This window comes from Nicotiana tabacum, chromosome 20, assembly GCF_000715075.1.
Source record: "Nicotiana tabacum cultivar K326 chromosome 20, ASM71507v2, whole genome shotgun sequence".
In the NCBI taxonomy this organism is placed as follows: domain Eukaryota; kingdom Viridiplantae; phylum Streptophyta; class Magnoliopsida; order Solanales; family Solanaceae; genus Nicotiana; species Nicotiana tabacum.
The window spans coordinates 65,544,627-65,564,049 of NC_134099.1; positions in this window are offsets into that span (position 1 = coordinate 65,544,627).

Here is a 19,423-nt window from a genome sequence, read left to right on the forward strand (position 1 = left end):
ACATTCTCCCCCACATAAATATACATTCGTCCTTGAACATGCCAAGAGTTGTTGTAAAGCCATTAAATCACTGTATAAACTCACCATACATATGTTGCGCCCCCTTTTTCTCGCAAAATTGGGTTTATGACATTTGGGAGGACAACTCGTTCCCTTCGGGAATTGGGTTTGAAGTGAAGAGCCGCCACCTAATGATTTGAGTGCATTAGGACACTAAGGAAGGTTTGATTTGCACAACCAGAGATTGGGTGAGGGCTTGAAATTATCTCAAGGGGAAGGTGTTAGGCACCCCTCAAGATCTACTAGTGTGGTTCCCGGCCAAGCTATTATTATGACTTTAGTGCAAATAACACATAGGCAAATAAAGGCTTCAAATAAAAGGAGATTTTCACGTAATGGTTACAAATAAAAAAAAGTAAGAAGAAGGAACTAAAAGAGTTGATTTTCTTAAAAGAAATGGTTTAAAAAAAGATTTAAAAGAAACAAAGAAAACAAAGGAAAGGGGGGTCCTAAGTTTATTAATAATATGGATCACCCCACACAACATCCGGTAATCAATCCTCAGTGAGGGCTACACGTGATGTTATTGTGTGGTCATCATATCCATATCTACCCTTCCCACCCCGTTAAGGTATTAAAGCGCGTGATGGTCTCGTTTTATGTATTACATTCTATTACCCGTCCCAATCCTATCAGTCCCGGAGGCATTCAGGACTACTAATCCTAAAGAGGAGGGGTATTAGGCTTATTTGAAGTTTCAAAGGAAAAATTCTAAGGCGACACACAAAACATGTATAGAAAATTGGGGGAAAGCACATAACAAGCAAAAAGGGCTCAGATATACCTCCTTTAAACAAAGAAGCACATAATTAGAAGGACTTACACATACTGTTTAGGGCCTGATTAAATACTAACATGAGAGGACTTAAAGGTTGAGGAAGACTGATTTATTACATAATTCAAATAAGAAGCCCGAATCAGGCCTGCCTGCTGGTTGTAGTTAATAGAACAGATTCAATTTATAAATTTCACCCTATGGCTTGCCTAAGTATTAGACGAAGACCCTATAGGCATGATATCTATTGATTCCAGAAACAATGAAGTAAACATGAATACATACTAGTTTAAGAAAAAAAAATCATTTGTTATTTAAGAAAGGCGAGTTTTAGCAAAAGAGCACAAGTCATTTGTGACAGGTTTTAAACTTATAAGCAAATGAAGCGGTTCAAATTTGATTAAAGCTCCTATAGGCATGCTTTCTATGTGTTATCAATTTTAGACACTTTTACAGACATAGCAAGAGTGCAGAAATCCTATAGGCATGACATCTAAATGCTGTACTTCGTTTAAGACTATGAATATGATATCTAGATGCAGTTAGTTATTTAAGCCCTATAAACAAGTTTGCCTAGTGACAGATGCGTACGCAGGATTCGTATTTCCAGTTAACTATGAGCATGGTATCTATATGAGAGATGCAGAAATTTAACTATAGGCAGGATATCCATATGAATGCAGAATTTCAGAAAACTATAGGCAGGATATCTATATGGGTGCAGAATTTCTTATAGGCATAGTATCTACATATGAAAGTGCAGAATTCCTATAGGCAGGATATCTATGTGATATGCAGAGATCAGAAATTCCCTATGAGCAGGAATCTACCCCTTTTACATACATAGTTATTCTCCCTTTTTTTATTAGCCATCCCAATAGTTTATTACAAAGTTATTACAGTCAAGAAAAAATAAAGTAAAGAAAATACATCAGAAGTTGAAAATTACAACCAAGGAGAGCCTGATTCAAACTTCCTGTCTGAAGTATGAAGTAAACCAACTCCAAAGATCATGCTTCAGAGCCTTTCTACCACTTGGGTGTGTTAGAGTTCCCTAAGAGTTTCATAAGAACTCCGGGCAGTGCTTACATCCAAATGTCTTGCCATATTAAGCCAAAATGCAGTATGGAAGGGCCAGCCCTCAGGTGTCCAAGTTCAGAGGGAACTCAAGGTCCCAAGGCAAGGCTCACAAGAGGGGGGCAGAACTTAGAGACTAGGAGAGAGTGCAAGTGCAGAATTCTGAAAAGGGAAAAAGGGAAGGGAAACAGTACACGTAGGGATATAGGGAATGGGGGATTGCGAGAGCACAAGAAGAGCAGGCTGATGGTCATACCCAGCAATGGGATATGCTGGCACACCCTACAGCCTGTTTTGAGGTTAAGACACCATTAGTTCAAAGCTTAGCTCATGGACAACAACTCCTATTGCCATGCCCTAAGCCACCATTTACAAACACATAGAGGTAATGGGATATGGAGAAAAGATTCACAATAGAAACAGGCAGTAGAACATAGGCATACTAAGCAAAATGTCGAACTCTACAGAAAATAATAAAGTAGACGTGGATACAAAGATTGTAAGTAAACACATTGGGGTGATGCTGAAACTTAAATCAGGACATACCAGTTTCGAAGAAATAAGTAGAAAAAACAATAGTCTCATAAAAGCCAAAGTGCAAACAGGAAGACAAAATACTATAAGTGTGAGTTCAGAAGAGATTGTGAAATTGTGAAGTCTGAAGTGTGTGTTTGTGAAAATGGCCGTGCCTTTTATAGTGTAGAAAGCATGCAGAAATAAGGTAAGAAAATAGTTTGAAAACTGATTGTCAATCAATTACACAAGGCTTCCCTGAATTAAGGGATTCAGATTCAAACGGGTGAAAACCATTTAAAGAAAGAAATTGAGTAGGAACTTTGTGCACAACATGCAATCAGGGGCAAATACATAAAAAGTTATTTAAGGACAAGGTTTTGGAACACACGATTTGTGCAAATAGGGTAAGCAAATCAATTAACAAACAATAAATCAAATGAGTCTGAGATTTTGCATGAATGAACCGAGTCAGAAAAGATGAATAAGGGTTTTAACTTAGGCCGAGTAACAGGGAGAATCAACAAACAATGGAAAGAAATCAATCAAGCCATATTCAGAAGGAAGTTTGCACTAATTACAAATTTGAAAATCATTTATAGGAAAATTCATCATATATAAGGAGCATGTGAGCATGAAAGAAGACTGTCGTGTAAATCAATAGAAAAAATCCAGTGTAGAAGAGTTTAGCAAAAAGTTCAGCATTATATGAAAACAAAGATGTCCAAACTCAGTTCAGAGGCTCAAAGTCAGTCTGAAAGAGTTAAGGGTTCTAAAATAAAACCCTAGTTCAAGCAAACCTCGGCAGAACCCCCAAATTCTAGGGTTTCCACCTTGAATCAAGTACAGAGATGAGGAGGCAAGTAGTCGAATTGAAACATGTTTAGAGGTTTCAGAAAAGAACTGAAACTTCTAACATGCTTCTTCCAGCAACTCATGAATAACATGTAAATACAGTAGAGGGGTTCAAGGCAAACAGAGTAAAGAATTTAATTCGAAACATGATGAGAAAAGACTGATAAGAACAGTAGAAGAAAGCATGCTTAAGAAGATCCTTTTAAAAGAAACTTAAACAAAGTTCAATAGAAGAAAAATAGTAAGAACACTTAAGAACACGGTAGAAGAATACAGTAGGCGAAACATACCAGAACATAGTAGAAGAAAATAGCAGGACATAGTAGAAAAACATACAAAGACATAGTATAGAAAGCACAGTAGAAGAACATACATGGTAGAAGGAAAACATAGAACACAGTAGAGAAAAATACACACAAAAGAAAAGGAAAAGAAGGTCAGAGAAACACTTAAGCATTTTTAGAAAACCCTAAATCATAAAAGAAAGACTTTGAAAAGTAATTTACGGAAGAAAAGTTAGGGAGATCGTTTGAAAACTCAAAGATAGCAGAGATACACAACAGATCTAAAGAGATACGAGAAAACCTCGAAGGGTAAGGGTTTCAGAAGAACCCTAGAAATGAGAAAGGCTTTGAAAAGGTCACCGATCTGAGTCGGACAGGTCAGAACCAGGTTCAAAACACCATGGCACGCAGAAGCAAGACCGACGATGACTCTAGAACCTTGAATTGGCAGAGGTCTAGGTGCAAACCTTTGAGGCCTGGCCTTGAATCTTTAGAGATTAGGTGTGTAAGAGCAACATGAGGTAGGTATAAGACTCCCATAGCCCGGGAAGCCATGGATTCCGATGGCTTTCAAGGTGGAAGCGGGGAGAGGCGACTAGGATTCTGAGAAGGTTCGAGGGTGTTTTGAGAGAGGGGAGGGTTTTAGAGGCGGCTAGTTACGTGAAATGATTTAGGGTTAAGGGGTGTTGGTGGATTAAAAAAGGAAAGGAGGGATTATGGTCGTTGATCATTTTGATCAACGGCCTGGATTTAATGGGGGGCCGGGCGGGGTGAACTTAATTAGATCAGGGGCGGGTAGTTTAGGAATTGGGCCAGTCCATTTGAAATTGAAATTGGGGTTAATTGGGGGGTTGATTTGGGCTAAAATTTAAATAGGTAGGGCTAGTATTAAATAGCCACTTTTTCCCTCTTTATTTTTATAAAAAATAGCAAAATAATTTTTGGTAATAAATTGAAGGTACTAAATTAATTAATAATACACAAATATTAAATTAAAAATACTGGGATCAATCTTGTAATTATAAACGCAATTAAATGTTAAAATAGGCTAAAATTGCAATTATGTGCAATTTAATTTTAAAATACTCAATAAATTTGTAAAAAATGTGCAAAACTTACATTAGCTATATTTTGGTATAACTATGAGAATACAATAAAGGAGTTACCAAAAATGATAATTTGGGAAATAATTATTGTTTTTTTCTGATAAAATAAGGCGATAAATTGATTTAAAAATCTTTTAAAAATTGGAAAAATAATGAAACACTTAGACATGATTATATATGCATACATATGCTAAAATATTTTGCATATGAAAAATATATAGGGAAAAATTGGGTATCAACATCTGCCCCTCTTTACCCGAGAAAGATGAAAGAGTTATCGGGTAAAGATATGATGGCCAATTTTGACCGAACAGAATGGTTTGAAAAATTTGACCGAGCTCTAGCTCCTGAGCTACTTACATATCCATGGTCTTACAGGAATCAGGCGATATGTAGTCCAGGATCCATCGGCGATATATGCCGATGGAGATTTTCCAAGATGGACGCGATATTTGGGTTAGGATGGATGGTTAAAGTCTAATAGGGCTGGGGGAACTAGAGCGGTATTGCTCCTGCTGAGACGGCTGTTGCTCGCCATTTTACCTGCAAATGAACCATATGTTGTGCGAAAATTTAAACATGATGCAAGTTCCCCTCGGACCATGAAATGTTGTCTTAGACGGTTAGGATGACGTCCTCAGACCATGACGTCCTGGGCCATGAAGCATATAATAAGGATTCTCTAGCCATGAAACGGTGCTCTCAGGCTATGAAAATGATGTCTCCGAACTATGACGCCTTTGAATAATGATATGCAAAAGATAAAAGGGGTCCTCAGGCCATGGCATGGCGTTCTCGGGCTATGAAAATGGTGCCTCCGAACAATGACGCCTTTGGATGATTTGGCAATCTTTCATCCTATGAGATGCAGTAGGTGGCAATCTTTCAGCCAATGCAAATGTAAATAAGGTGTCAATCTTTCAGCCAGTGCAAATGTAAATAAGGTGGCGATCTTTAAGCTAATGCAAATGTAAATAAGGTGGCGATCTTTTAGCCATGCAAGATATAAATAAAGTGGCGATCTTTCAGCCGATGCAAGATATAAATAAAGTGGAAATCTTTCAGCCGATGCAAGATGTAAATAAAGTGACGATCTTTCAGCCGATGCAAGATGTAAATAAAGTGGCGATCTTTCAGCCGATGCAAGATGTAAATAAAGTAGCTATCTTTCAACCATGCAAGATGTAAATAAAGTGGCGATCTTTTAGCCGATACAAGATGTAAATGAAGTGGCGATCTTTGAGCCATGCAAGATGGAGGTAGAGCTTAACCTCGAAAGGCAGAATGGTAGCCTTATGCAATGCAGAGAATGCAGATGGAGACAGAGCTTAGTCTCGGAAGGCAGAATGGTAGCCTTATGCAATGCAGAGAATGCAAATGGAGGTAGAGCTTAACCTCGGAAGGCAGAATGGTAGCCTTATGCAATGCAGAGACTGCAGATGGAGATAGAGCTTAACCTCGGAAGGCAGAATGGTAGCCTTATGCAGGAAGTAAAAATGGCAAATGGCAATAGAGTTTTCTTAGCTGATAGCGGACTGTGCATGTTGGGGACACTGTTGTGCGGATAGCAGTTGCGAGCAAGTGCAACGGTTCGGAGAGTTGTATTCCTGAACTTTGTGAGTGAGCGCATAGTATATTTTTGATGATTTTTCAACTCAAGTGCCTGTATACAAAGGAAAATAGTGAGTTTGAAAAGGGGGAAAAGTTAGTTCGTATCCCTGCTAGCTTTGCTTGACCTGCTCGGCTTTGATCTGGTGATATTGTACGTATCATTAGGGTAGCATAACTAAAAAAGGCAATTTTAGTAATAAACATGCATGATTTAGTAAAAGCGTAACATAAGTGCATAATTAAGAATAATTTTCTTTAGATGAACCGATGACTGTGACGTGGTTCAAGACATTGCAACTTCGCTTGCTCCGAAATTTTGAGGGTCCTTCTCAAAATTCTGTCCCAGTTTATGGGCTGCTGCTCCTGAAGGTTGTTAATGATAAATGGCTGGAATCGACTTCGAAATTTTGAGGGTCCTCCTCAAAATTCTGCTCCAGTTTCCAATAGCGGGGGAAATGGAAATTTTATTGAATTGTGACCGAACCCATAAGGCTGCCTACGTGTCCCCTATTAAATGGGAATCAGGTCAGGCATAGTTCAAATTACATCATAAAAAAAGCATAAAGGTTACACATAGTATCGCTTGACTGCGTCTGAATTGATCGGCATTGGCCAGACTTCTCCGCCCATTTCTGCAAGTATGAGGGCTCCTCCTGTTAGAACCCGGTGAACCATGTACGGACCCTGCCAGTTGGGAGAGAATTTCCCTTTGGCTTCATCTTGATGCGGAAAAATTTTCTTTAACACCTGCTGTGCCGGTGTGAATTGTTTCGGCTTGACTCTTTTGTTGAAGGCTCTGGACATTCTGTTCTGAGAGAGCTGACCGTGGCAAACTGCATTCATTCTCTTTCCATCTATAAGAGCTAGTTGCTCGTAACGACTCTTTACCCATTCTGCGTCGTCGAGCTCTACTTCCTGTATGATCCTTAAGGAAGGAATTTCTACCTCAGCGGGAATGACTGCCTCTGTATAGTAGACCAGCATATAGGGGGTTACTCCTATCAATGTGCGGACTGTGGTGCAATATCCTAATAAAGAAAATGAGAGCTTCTCATGCCACTGCTTATGCTTCTCTATTATTTTCCTTAGTATCTTCTTGATATTTTTGTTGGCGGCCTCTACGGCTCCGTTCATCTAAGGTCTGTAAGCTGTAGAATTCTTGTGTTTGATCTTGAAGGTTTCACATATGGATTTCATCAAATCACTGTTGAGGTTGGAGCCATTATCAGTAATGATTGACTCTGGAATTCTGAACCGACACATGATACGGTCGCGGACGAAATCCGCTATGACTTTCTTAGTCACTGCCTTGTAAGATGCTGCTTCAACCCATTTGGTGAAATAATCAATCTCTACTAGGATAAACTTGTGCCCGTTTGATGCGGCAGGTTCGATTGGTCCGATAACATCCATTCCCCAAGCGGCGAACCGCCACGGCGAGCTTGTTACATTAAGCTCATTTGGAGGCACCTTTATCATGTCTGCATGTATCTGGCAGTGGTGGCACTTTCATACATACTGGATGTAGTCTGTTTCTATAGTTATCCGAAAGTAACCAGCTCAGAGTATTTTCTTTGCTAAAACAAAGCCATTCATATGTGGACCGCAGGTCCCTGCATGAATTTCCTCTAATAGCCTGGATGCTTCCTTTGCGTCGACACACCTTAGTAATCCCAAATCAGGAGTCCTCCTGTACAGGATTCCTCCGCTGTGAAATAAGCTATTGGATAACCTCCGAAGCGTGCGCTTCTAAGTAGCATTTGTGAGTTCTAGGTATTCTCTTTTTTCCAAGTATTCCTTGATATCATGAAACCAAGGCTTTCCATCTGCTTCTTCTTCAACATGAGCACAGTAAGAGGGATGATCATGGATCTTTACCTGAATGGGATCAATGAAATTCTTGTCTGGATGTTGTATCATAAATGATAGGGTATCCAGTGCATCGACGAATTCATTCTGGACCCTAGGAACATGCTGGAATTCTGTCTTTGTGAACCTCTTTCTCAACTCCTGTACATGATGCAGATAAAGGAGTATCTTGGCGTTCTTGGTCGCCCATTCTTCTCGGACCTGATGTATAAGCAAGTTTGAATCCCTAATTACTAGCAACTCTTGGATGTTCATGTCAATGGCCATCTTGAGCCCTAAGATGCAGGCTTCGTACTCGGCCATGTTGTTGGTGCACAAGAACCTGATCTTGGCAGATATCGGATAATGCTGACCAGTTTCTGATACTAGGACTGCTCCTATGCCAACTCCTTTGAAATTTTCTGCTCCATCGAAAAACATTCTCCAACCGTCATAGGATTCTGCAATGTCTTCTCCTATGAATGATACCTCTTCATCAGGAAAATATGTTTTTAGGGGTTCGTATTCTCCGTCCATGGGATTTTCAGCAAGGTGATCTACTAGTGCCTGTCCTTTGATTACTTTCTGAGTCATGTAGACAATGTCAAATTCACCTAACAGGATTTGCCACTTGGCCAGCTTGCCAGTGGGCATGAGCTTCTGAAAGGTGTACTTCAAGGGATCCATTCTTGATATGCGATATATAGTATAGGCACAGAAGTGGTGCCTCAACTTTTGAGCTACCCAAGTCAAAGCACAACAGGTGCACTCTAACAGAGAATACCGAGCCTCGTACAGGGTGAACTTCTTACTGAGGTAATAGATGGCCTGCTCCTTCCTCCCTGTTTCATCATGCTGCCCCAAAACACAACCGAACGCTCCATCCAATACTACAAGGTAGAGTAATAGAGGTCTACCTGGCTCAGGCGAAACTAAGACTGGTGGTGTTGTCGAAAGCTTTTTGGCAATCATCAGTCCATGTGGTAGCGGCGTCCTTCTTCAACATCTTAAAGATCGGCTCACAGATGACCGTATATTGTGCTATGAACCGACTGATATAGTTAAGTCTTCCCAGGAATCTCATTATGTCCTTCTTGTTCTTTGGCGGTGGCAGTTCTTGAATAGTTTTGACCTTAGATGGATCCAGTTCTATCCCTCGGAGACTCACAATGAACCCAAGTAGTTTTCCGGTAGGAACCCCAAATGCACATTTCGCGGGATTCAGTTTCAGGTTGTATCTTCTCAGTCTATAGAAGAACTTCCTCAAATCTTCCATGTGGTTAGTGGCTTTCTTAGACTTTATGATGATATCATCTACATACACCCCAATCTCCTTGTGTATCATTTCATGGAAGATAGTAGTCATGGACTCATGTAGGTGGCCCCTACATTCTTTAACCCAAATGGCATCATCTTGTAGCAGTACATCCCCCACGGCGTAATGAAAACCGTTTTCTCAGCATCTTCTTCGTCTATCCAGATCTGATGATATCCAGCGAAACAATCTACAAATGATTGAAACTCATGCTTGGTGCAATTGTCGATCAGGATGTGTATGTTCAACAAGGGGAAGTCGTCCTTTGGACTGGCCCGGTTGAGATCCCGGTAGTCGACACAGACTCTGAACTTCCCATCCTTCTTCGGTACCGGCACAATATTGGCTAATCATGTCGGATATTCTACTACCCTGAGGACCTTAACTTTGACCTGCTTGGTGAATTCTTCCTTGATTTTCGGACTCATGTCGGGTTTAAACTTTCTAAGCTTCTGTTTTACCAGTGGACATGGTGGATTAGTTGGCAGTTTGTGGGCCACAATAGATGTGCTCAAACCAGTCATGTCATCATATTACCAGGCGAATATGTCCTCATATTCCTTCAGAAATTCTATGTATTCTTCCTTTTCTGATGGTGACAAATGAACGTTGATCCGAGTTTCTTTGATATTTTCTGCATCTCCCAGGTTAACAATCTCGGTCTCGTCCAGGTTGGACTTAGGTCTGTTCTTAAAATTTTCAACTTCTTTAACAATCTCTTCCGGTATGTCATCTTTCTCTGAATTTGTATCCGCTTGTTGCATTATCTCGTTGCACGTCACATCCATTGCTACATCAAGATAGGTAATAGTAATGCTATATAAATAAAGTAATGAGAGAAAATAATAAGAGTAAGATTTGTAAGGAAACCGAAATGTTTTGATAAATTTCATAACTATTTTGAACATTGGAAGATCTTATTGCAAAAATTCAAAATACGAAAGGAAAATCAACTAGTAAAAATAAAAGATAGTGCATGATGCTTTGTTCACCCTTGCTACCCTGAGGCTTTTCGGGCTCTGGTGGTTCTGATGGTCCAATTGTTGAGGCATGCTCCTCGGCTTACGACCTGTATGGAAGGGCCTTCCTCCCCCTCCTCATCGAAAATGACACAACAATCCATGTCATCTTCTTCTAGGAACAAATTCCTCACTGCTGCTAGTGCTTCCTCTTCTTTCGACCCCATAGATAACATCGGCCGGGTGGAAAGTCTGCTCCAAATGTGGTATTGGCTGCTCCAGTGGGTAGTATGGACCGCGCCATGGTGGTGACCAGTTGTTGAATTCCTCCCAAGTATACTCATATCCCATACCAAAAGTGGTGCCATATTTCTTCAGTTTGATAGGCTTGGCGATTCCTTGGAGGTTCTTGCCAAGTCCCTTGCCAGGTTCATATCCGCACCAATTTAGTATGCTCTCAATTTTGTTTCCCTACCATTTGTCTTTGTCGATGGTATTGACTCGCTCGATATGGTGATAGGTTTCCCCGCCTATCCTTCTCCTTCCTCCAATTGCTGGGATGGTTTGGCGACTGTATATGGGATTGCTACCGTCGCCGTGAATGATCACCTCTTGGTGGTTCCACTCAAATTTCACCGCCTGATGCCGTGTTGATGCTACGACCCCAGCGGCATGAATCCACGGCCGTCCCAACAGCAAGTTGTAAGATGCTGGCACGTCTATAACTTGAAAATCAGTGTCAAACCAAGTAGGCTCCATTTGCAAACACAGGCTGATTTCCCCAATGGTGGATCTTTGGGAACCGTCGAAAGCTTTGACGTTGATGGCCCCATCCTTGATCTCATGCAGCCCCTTCCCCAATGTTCTGAGTGTTACCAACAAACAAATATTGAGGCTGGACCCTCTATCAATCAGGACCCTAGTAATAAAATAATCTTCGCATTGCACGGTGATGGGTAACGCTTTGTTGTTACTCAACCCTTCTGGTGGCAGCTCATCTTTATGAAAAGTGATCTTGTGACTTTCCAATACCTGCCCTACCATGTTTGCCATTTCTCCTCTGGTGATGTTTCTTGGTACATATGCCTCACTCAGCACCTTTAACAAGGCATTCTTGTGTGCATCAAAACTTTGCAGCAAAGCTAGGATAGAAATCTGTGCCGGTGTTTCGTTCAGCTGATCAATGAGTGAGTATTCCTTGGCTTGTATCTTTCTCCAGAGATCATCGGGCCTGGTTTCAGTGATGGTCGGCCGACCAGAGGCCTGCTTACTTGACTCAGCTAAATGCTCTGGAGTATAAACCCTGCCGGTTCTTATCATGCCCTGGGCCACAACTGTTTCCCCGAATTTAGCTTTCCCTTTCCTTCTCGCCTCAGCTGTGTAATCCCAAGGTATGGCATTTGTATGGAACAATGTTACGACAGACATTGCTACTGGGATGGGCACCTTTACTCTGAACGAAGCATATGTTTTGGAGGGTAAACCGCAACTTCAAATGGTGCGTGTGCGTTTACTGGAGACCCAAACTCGACTTCAATTGGTGTTGGCGTCTTTGTAGGGGGTGGTGCTTCAAATTCAAGTGGTACATACATGTTTACCTTGGCATCCCCAGAAGGCTGAGTCTGGACTACGATCGGATTTAGTGTGACTATCGGCTTCTTTGGTTCGTCACCTTCTGTGATTAAACCGATCGATCCTTTTGGGATCCCAATCATACTCTATTTCAATCATGTGAAAACCTCCACCCTTATGGTCTGGTAGAGGGTTGTTACAGACATTCGGAGTAGGCTCCTTTGCTACAATGATCTTGTTATCGATCAGAGTCTGGATCTTATCTTTCAGAGAGCCGCATTCATCAATGATATGTCCCTTCATGCCGGAATGGTATGCACAAGATTTATTTGGGTTGACCCACTGAGAAGGGTTTTCAGGGGTTATAGCAGGGATAGGGGTGACATAACCAACATCTTTGAGCCTTTCGTACAGCTGGTCAATCGGTTCAGCAATGGCGGTATATTGTTTGGGGGGTCTGCGGTCGAAATTTGGTCGAGGTCTAGGAAAGTTTTGACATGTGGGAGGTGATTGATAGTGGGATGGCTGAGCATTGTAGGCTTGGTAGACATGTGCGAGTTGGGAATATTTGGGTGAAGTAGGTTGATATGTAGGAGGCGGGGGTGATTGATAAGTAGGTGATGAAGTTTGGTAAGAGGGTGAGAGTGCTTGGTAATTCGGGGTAGGCTGATATGTGAGTGGAGGTATCGAATAGGCTTGGTATTTGATAGGGGATTTGGCTCTTTGTGCAACCATTATGTCACCTACGTCCCTTTTCTTGGACGTACCACCAGACTGTAAAGCCTTATTGGTATCTTGCAAAGCTTCAAAGTTTGTAACCATACCACTTTTGATGCCTTCCTCGATCCTTTCCCCTATCTTGATGATGTCGGAAAATTTCTGGCTCTCAATCAACATCAGCCTTTCATAGTACTGTGGGTCTTGAGCCCAGACGAAAAACTTGTTCATTTGTTCTTCTTCTAAAGCAGGTCTGACCTTAGCAGCTTCTGATCTCCAGCGAGTGGCATACTCGCAGAATGTTTCTGTGGGCTTCTTCTTTAAGTTCTGAATGTAGAACACATCTGGTGCATTTTCTGTGTTGAACCTGAACCTGTCTATAACATCGGACACCATACTCACCTAGTTCGACCATTTCTTCGGGTCTTGGCTAATGTACCAAGACAGAGCATCTCCCTTCAGACTCCTCATGAAAAGCTTCATGAGAATCCTTTCGTATTTCCCTACTCCGACTAGCTTGTCATAGTATGTTCTCAAGTGGACTCTCGGATCCCCTGTACCATCAAACATTTCGAACTTAGGAGGTTTGTACCCCTCGGGAAGTTCGACATCCGGTTGTATGCAAAGATCTTCGTAGTTCAACCCTTCAATCCCCTTACTTCCTTCGACACCCTAAATTCGACTAGTCAACTTCTTGAGTTCCGCATCCAGGTTCCTGATGAGTGAGTCTTTATCATCAGACTTGGGTGTGCTTGAGTGTGGCATGGTTTCCACATAGATGGGGGTGTTATGGTGGAAATGGCCATTTGTGGAATTCAGAGGTTCGGGGATGAGCAGTGGAGTATGCTGGATGTGTGGCATGTATTGCAGTGGTGGTAAGGAGCGAGATGGTTTTGTGGTTTTGGGATGTTTTGTGAAGGCGTGGGGTTCTGAGCATTTGAAAAATTGATATATGGAGTGGTGAGGGAAAATGACAAGTTTGCCAGTTCCGAACCTGGTCAAGTTCATCCTGAAATTTCAACAGTTTCTGCTCGAGTTGGGATGCACTTTCTTTAGAGACCTGAGCACCATGAGTGACCTCTACCTGTTCAGTTGAGTTTTCCTTTCTGGTGTTGTTCAAATCTTCCATCTTTCCTTTGTTCCTGCTTCTGATAGGATTAGGAGGAGGAGTGAGTGGAGGGCCCTTTGATCTTGTGGAATATGATGACGATGTCAGAGTGCACGAACTAACTTTTGGGGAGGGGAGTAAATAAACAAAAAGTAAAAACAAAAAGGTAACAAGTCAGTGGGGGATTATAAGAAAGTGTTGCAATATTTAAACACATAGTGCAAGAATGTAAATCGCGTCCTATTTGTGAGCCTCGTTGTGCCCGAGGTAGGCCTAGCAACAAATTGATTTGGTGAACTTAAAATGCTAAATGCCTCATTTTATTGATAAAAAGTAGACGAATCCCAAAACGACACTAAGTAACAAGGAATAAAATGTCACTAGTGGCCATTGGCCTTATTACATTTCATAAAGTAAAAGAAAACTCCTATCTATTTGGTCCCAGAAGGACCTTCCCCAGACTCGGCATCTTTGGCTCCATCGAACAGCTTCACCAGCTCACGAAGTCCCAACAGCAGGTAGGCTCTGGCCAGGTGTCCACCCTCAGTTCCTTTAGCATTCTGGCAGTCCTCGATCTTCTTGAGAAACTTCCTTTCCAGCTCCACTAAACCTCATTCCAGGTATCCTAATCGCTTGTTGGCACCGACAACCATGTCTTTCCACTCTTCAATCAATTTTTGGTGGGCTTCTTGAATCTTACGGTGCTCGCTTTTACATTCCCGAATCCTCTTGCGCAGTTGGTTGTATTTGACCTGTGCTTCAACCCTTTCATCGATGATTCTGTAACCTCGAACAAACCCGAGTTGGCCCAGACCATTGTGATTATCCTCCAGCCAGCCTGAATAGTATGGGGTGCAGCCAACATGGTATCTGTTTGGTTTGATAGTATCTCTTCCCATGATGATCTTGCAATGCTACATATGCTGAGCTTGGCACTTATAAGGACTGTCATCAGCTTGGAAGTCAGCCTAGAAGTGACTCATCTTGTCGACCCTTGGTATAACCTGCTTCCTACCAGCCTGTTTCATAACTCAGAGAGGGACATAAGGGTAGGTTCCTCTCAAATCGATCAGTATCAGAAATGGTGCGTCCCTGGATCGGGCGATGAACTCTTCAGTAAGGAACCACTCGAACAACCATTGTATTTGATCCTTAGTTAGATTTCCAAACAGCTCCACCCACCCCTTGGCATCTTCTGGCTGAGTAAACATGTTGGGCATGTAGTTCATTCGCCTTGATTGATGGAAGGCTATATTATCGTCCCAGTCTCTACGCTGAATCTCTTGCCGATATTCACCCCTTTGAAGATGCTCCATGAGCCAGAGCTGGAGTAGCAAGTTGCAACCCTTGAAGTGTTGGGCTCCTTGTTGACACTTTTCCAAGGCTCGGTATATCTCTGCGATGATCATGAGCACTATGCTAAATGGTTGTCCACCAATTCCCTCCATCAAAGTTTTGGTGACCATGGCTAGCCTGGTGTGGATCCTTGCTTTCTTTATTGGAAACACTATCATCCCCAAGAAGCAGAACATGAAGACAAAGACCCTTCGGTGAATATGCCCCAACAATGTAAGGGCGAACTAATCTGGATAAGTACGGTAGGATTTGTTGTAACCGTACCTCTCGTACAAATAATCAAAGGGAATCTAGGACTCCTTCAAACATGTCAAGTGTGGATTCTTCTTTAGGACCATCATTTTGAGAAAACCTCTACCCTTGCGATTTTCCGGCATTAACAAACCCAGGTTCTCCCATGGTATACTAGCCAATCCTCCTATTTCCTCTAGCAGGGGTGTCATCTCAATCTTTTCGAAGCGAAACACAGACCTATCACAATCCCAGAACAGAGTAGCAGCTTCTATGATTTTGTTGTTGGGTTGGACCTCCAGGAGGGAAGGTAGATTTCCTAGGTATTTCCGGACAAGAGTCTGATCACTGGAATGCAGATCCTCCCACCAGCTTAGCAACCTTGGGTGGATGTTTTTGACCATGCCGAATTTGGGGACTTCATGCCTCATGTTTCTGCAAGACAAAAGGTTTGGCCCTTACACCCACCAGACTCGACTATTAAATACCAATAATTGGCATAAAAGCATTTAGTTCTCCAAATAAATGCACAAAACGTGATAGTGTCCATTTGGGTTTCTGGGAAACCCAATGGACTTTGGATAAGGCTATCTTAAAGAGTCATTATGCGGAAAACATAACTGACTCAGCTAGGTTTGACCATGATGCATGCATAATTGAATAGAGTAAGGTTTATATGGGGTTTTTAGATTGGTACCCTTGAGCGGACAACTCAAGAGGAAAAGGCACAGAACCGTCGACTACACCGTTGATCGACCGGTTTTACCGCAAATACGCCTTTGCTGGATTTAAAGGGTGATAATATCGGAAGAGCGCAACCACTCATTATAAGCGTTGCTATGGTGTTTGTTTGGCACGAGTGGAATATGATGTTGAAAACATGCTTATGCAATAATTAAAAACAAGTTGTCACGTATTTGCATGTTCATAAAGTAATAATTACAATGATTTAATACTGTAATAAAGGAGTGCAGTAAAGGAAAACAGTGAAAGAAACAAGGGAACAAAACAAGAGACAAGTTAGTTTTTGCAGTAGAAGAGGGAATTAAATGCTTAAAGGTATTAAACAAATAAATCACATAAGAAATGTAAAGTTACAGTAATAGCTTGAAATGGTAAAAGCCTAAAAGTCTTCCCCAGCAGAGTCACCACGCTGTCGCGCCCCCTTTTTCTCACGAAATCGGATTTATGACATTTGGGAGGACAACTCGTTCCCTTTCGGGAATTAGGTTTTGAAGTGAAGAGTCGCCACCTAATGATTTGAGTGCATTAGGACACCAAGGAAGGTTTGATTTGAACATCCAGAGATTGGGTAAGGGCTTGAAATTATCTCAAGGGGAAGATGTTAGGCACCCCTCAAGATCCACTAGTGTGGTTCCCGACCAATCTATTATTATGACTTTAGTGCAAATAACACATAGGCAAATAAAGGCTTCAAATAAGAGGGGATTTTCACGTAATGATTACAAATAAACAAAAGTAAGAAGAAAGAACTAAAAGAGTTGATTTTCTTAAAAGAAATGGTTTAAAAAAAGATTTAAAAGAAACAAAGAAAACAAAGGAAAGGAGGGTCCTAGGTTTATTAATAATATGGATCACCCCACAAAAACTTTCGGTAATCACTCCTCAGCGAGGGGATACACGTGATGTTATTGCGTGGTCATCATATCCATATCTACCCTTCCCACCCTGTTAAGGTATTAAAGCGCGGGATGGTCTCATTTTACTTATTGTATGCTATTACCCATCCCAATCATATCAGTTCCGGAGGCATTTAGAACTACTAATCCTAAAGAGGAGGGGTATTGGGCTTATTTGTAGTCTCAAATGAAAAATTTTAAGGCGTCACACAAAACATGTATAGCAAATTGGGAGAAAGCACATAACAAGCAAAAATGGCTCAGATACACCTCCTTTAAACAAAGAAGCATGTAATTAGCATTAATTACACATACTGTTTAGGGCCTGATTAAATACTAACATGAGAGGACTTAAAGGTTGAGGCAGACTGATTTATTACATAATTCAGATAAGAAGCCCGAATCAAGCTTGCCTGCTGGTTGTAGTTAATAGAACAGATTCAGTTTATAAATTTCACCCTATGACTTGCCTAAGTGTTAGACGAAGACCCTATAGGCATGATATCTACGGATTCCAGAAACAAAGAAGTAAACATGAATACATACTGGTTTAATAAAAAAATCATTTATTATTAAAGAAAGGCGAGTTTTAGCAAAAGAGCACAAATCATTTGTGACTGGTTTTAAACTTATAAGCAAATGAAGCGGTTCAGATTCGATTAAAGCTCCTATAGGCATGCTTTCTATGTGTTGTCGATTTTAGACACTTTTACAGACATAGCAAGAGTGCAGAAATCCTATAGGCATGACATCTAAATGCTGTACTTCGTTTAAGCCTATGAACATGATATCTAGATGCAGTTAGTTTTTTAAGCCCTATAAACAGGTTTGCCTAGTGACAGATACTTATGCAGGATTCAGATTTCTAGTTAACTATGAGCATGATATCTATATGAGAGATGCAGAAATTTAACTATAGGCAGGATTTCCATATGAATGCAGAATTTCAGAAAACTATAGGCAGGATATCTATATGGGTGCAGAATTCCTTATAGGCATAGTATCTACATATGAAAGTGCAGAATTACTATAGGCAGGATATCTATATGATATGCAGAGATCAGAAATTCCCTATGAGCAGGATATCTACCCCTTTTACATACATAGTTATTCCCCCCTTTTTACTAGCCATCCTAATAGTTTATTACAAAGTTATTACAGTCAAGAAAAATAAAGTAAAGAAAATACATCAGAAGTTGAAAATTACAACCAAGGAGAGCCTGATTCAGACTTCCTGTCTGAAGTATGAAGTAAACCAACTCCAAAGATCATGCTTCAAAGCCTTTCTACCACTTGGGTGTGTCAGAGTTCCCTAAGAGTTTCATAAGAACTCCGGGAAGTGCTTACATCCAAATGTATTGCCATATTAAGCCAAAGTGCAGTGTGGAAGGGCCAGCCCTCAGGTGTCCAAGTTCAGAGGGAACTCAAGGTCCCAAGGCAAGGCTCACAAGAGGGGAGGGGGGGGGGTGGCAGAACTTAGAGACTAGGAGAGAGTACAAGTGCAGAATTCTGAAAAGGGAAATAGGGAAGGGAAACAGTACACATAGGGATATAGGGAATAGGGGATTGCGAGAGCACAAAAAGAGCAGGCTAATGAGCATACTCAGCAATGGGATATGCTGGCTCACCCTCCAACCTGTTTAGAGGTTAAGACCCCATTGGTTCAAAGCGCAGCTCATGGACAACAACTCCTATTGCCATGCCCTAAGCTACCATTTACAAACATATAGGGTTAATGGGATAGGGAGCAAAGATTCACAACAAAAACACGTAGCAGAACATAGGCATACTAAGCTAAATGTCGAACTCTACAGAAAACAATATAGTAGACGTGGATACAAAGACTTTAAGTAAACATATTGGGTTGATGCTGAAACTAAAATTAGGACATACCAGTTTCGAATAAATAAGTAGAAAAAGCAGTAGTCTCATAAAAGCCAAAGTGCAAACAGGAAGACAGAATACTATAAGTGTGAGTTCAGAAGAGATTGTGAAATTGTGAAGTCTGAAGTGTGTGTTTGTGAAAAGGACCGTGCCTTTTATAGTGTAGAAAGCATGCAGAAATAAGGTAAGAAAATAGTTTGAAAACTGATTGTCAATCAATTACACAAGGCTTCCCTGAATTAAGGGATTCAGATTCAAACGGGTGAAAACCATTTAAGGAAAGTAATTGAGTAGGCACTTTGTGCACAACATGCAATCAAGGGCAAATACATAAAAAGTTATTTAAGGACAAGGTTTTGGAACACACGATTTGTGCAAATAGGGTAAGCAAATCAATTAACAAACAATAAATCAAATGAGTCTGAGATTTTGCATGAATGAACCGAGTCAGAAAAGATGAATAAGGGTTTTAACTTAGGCTGAGTAACAGGGAGAATCAACAAACAATGGAA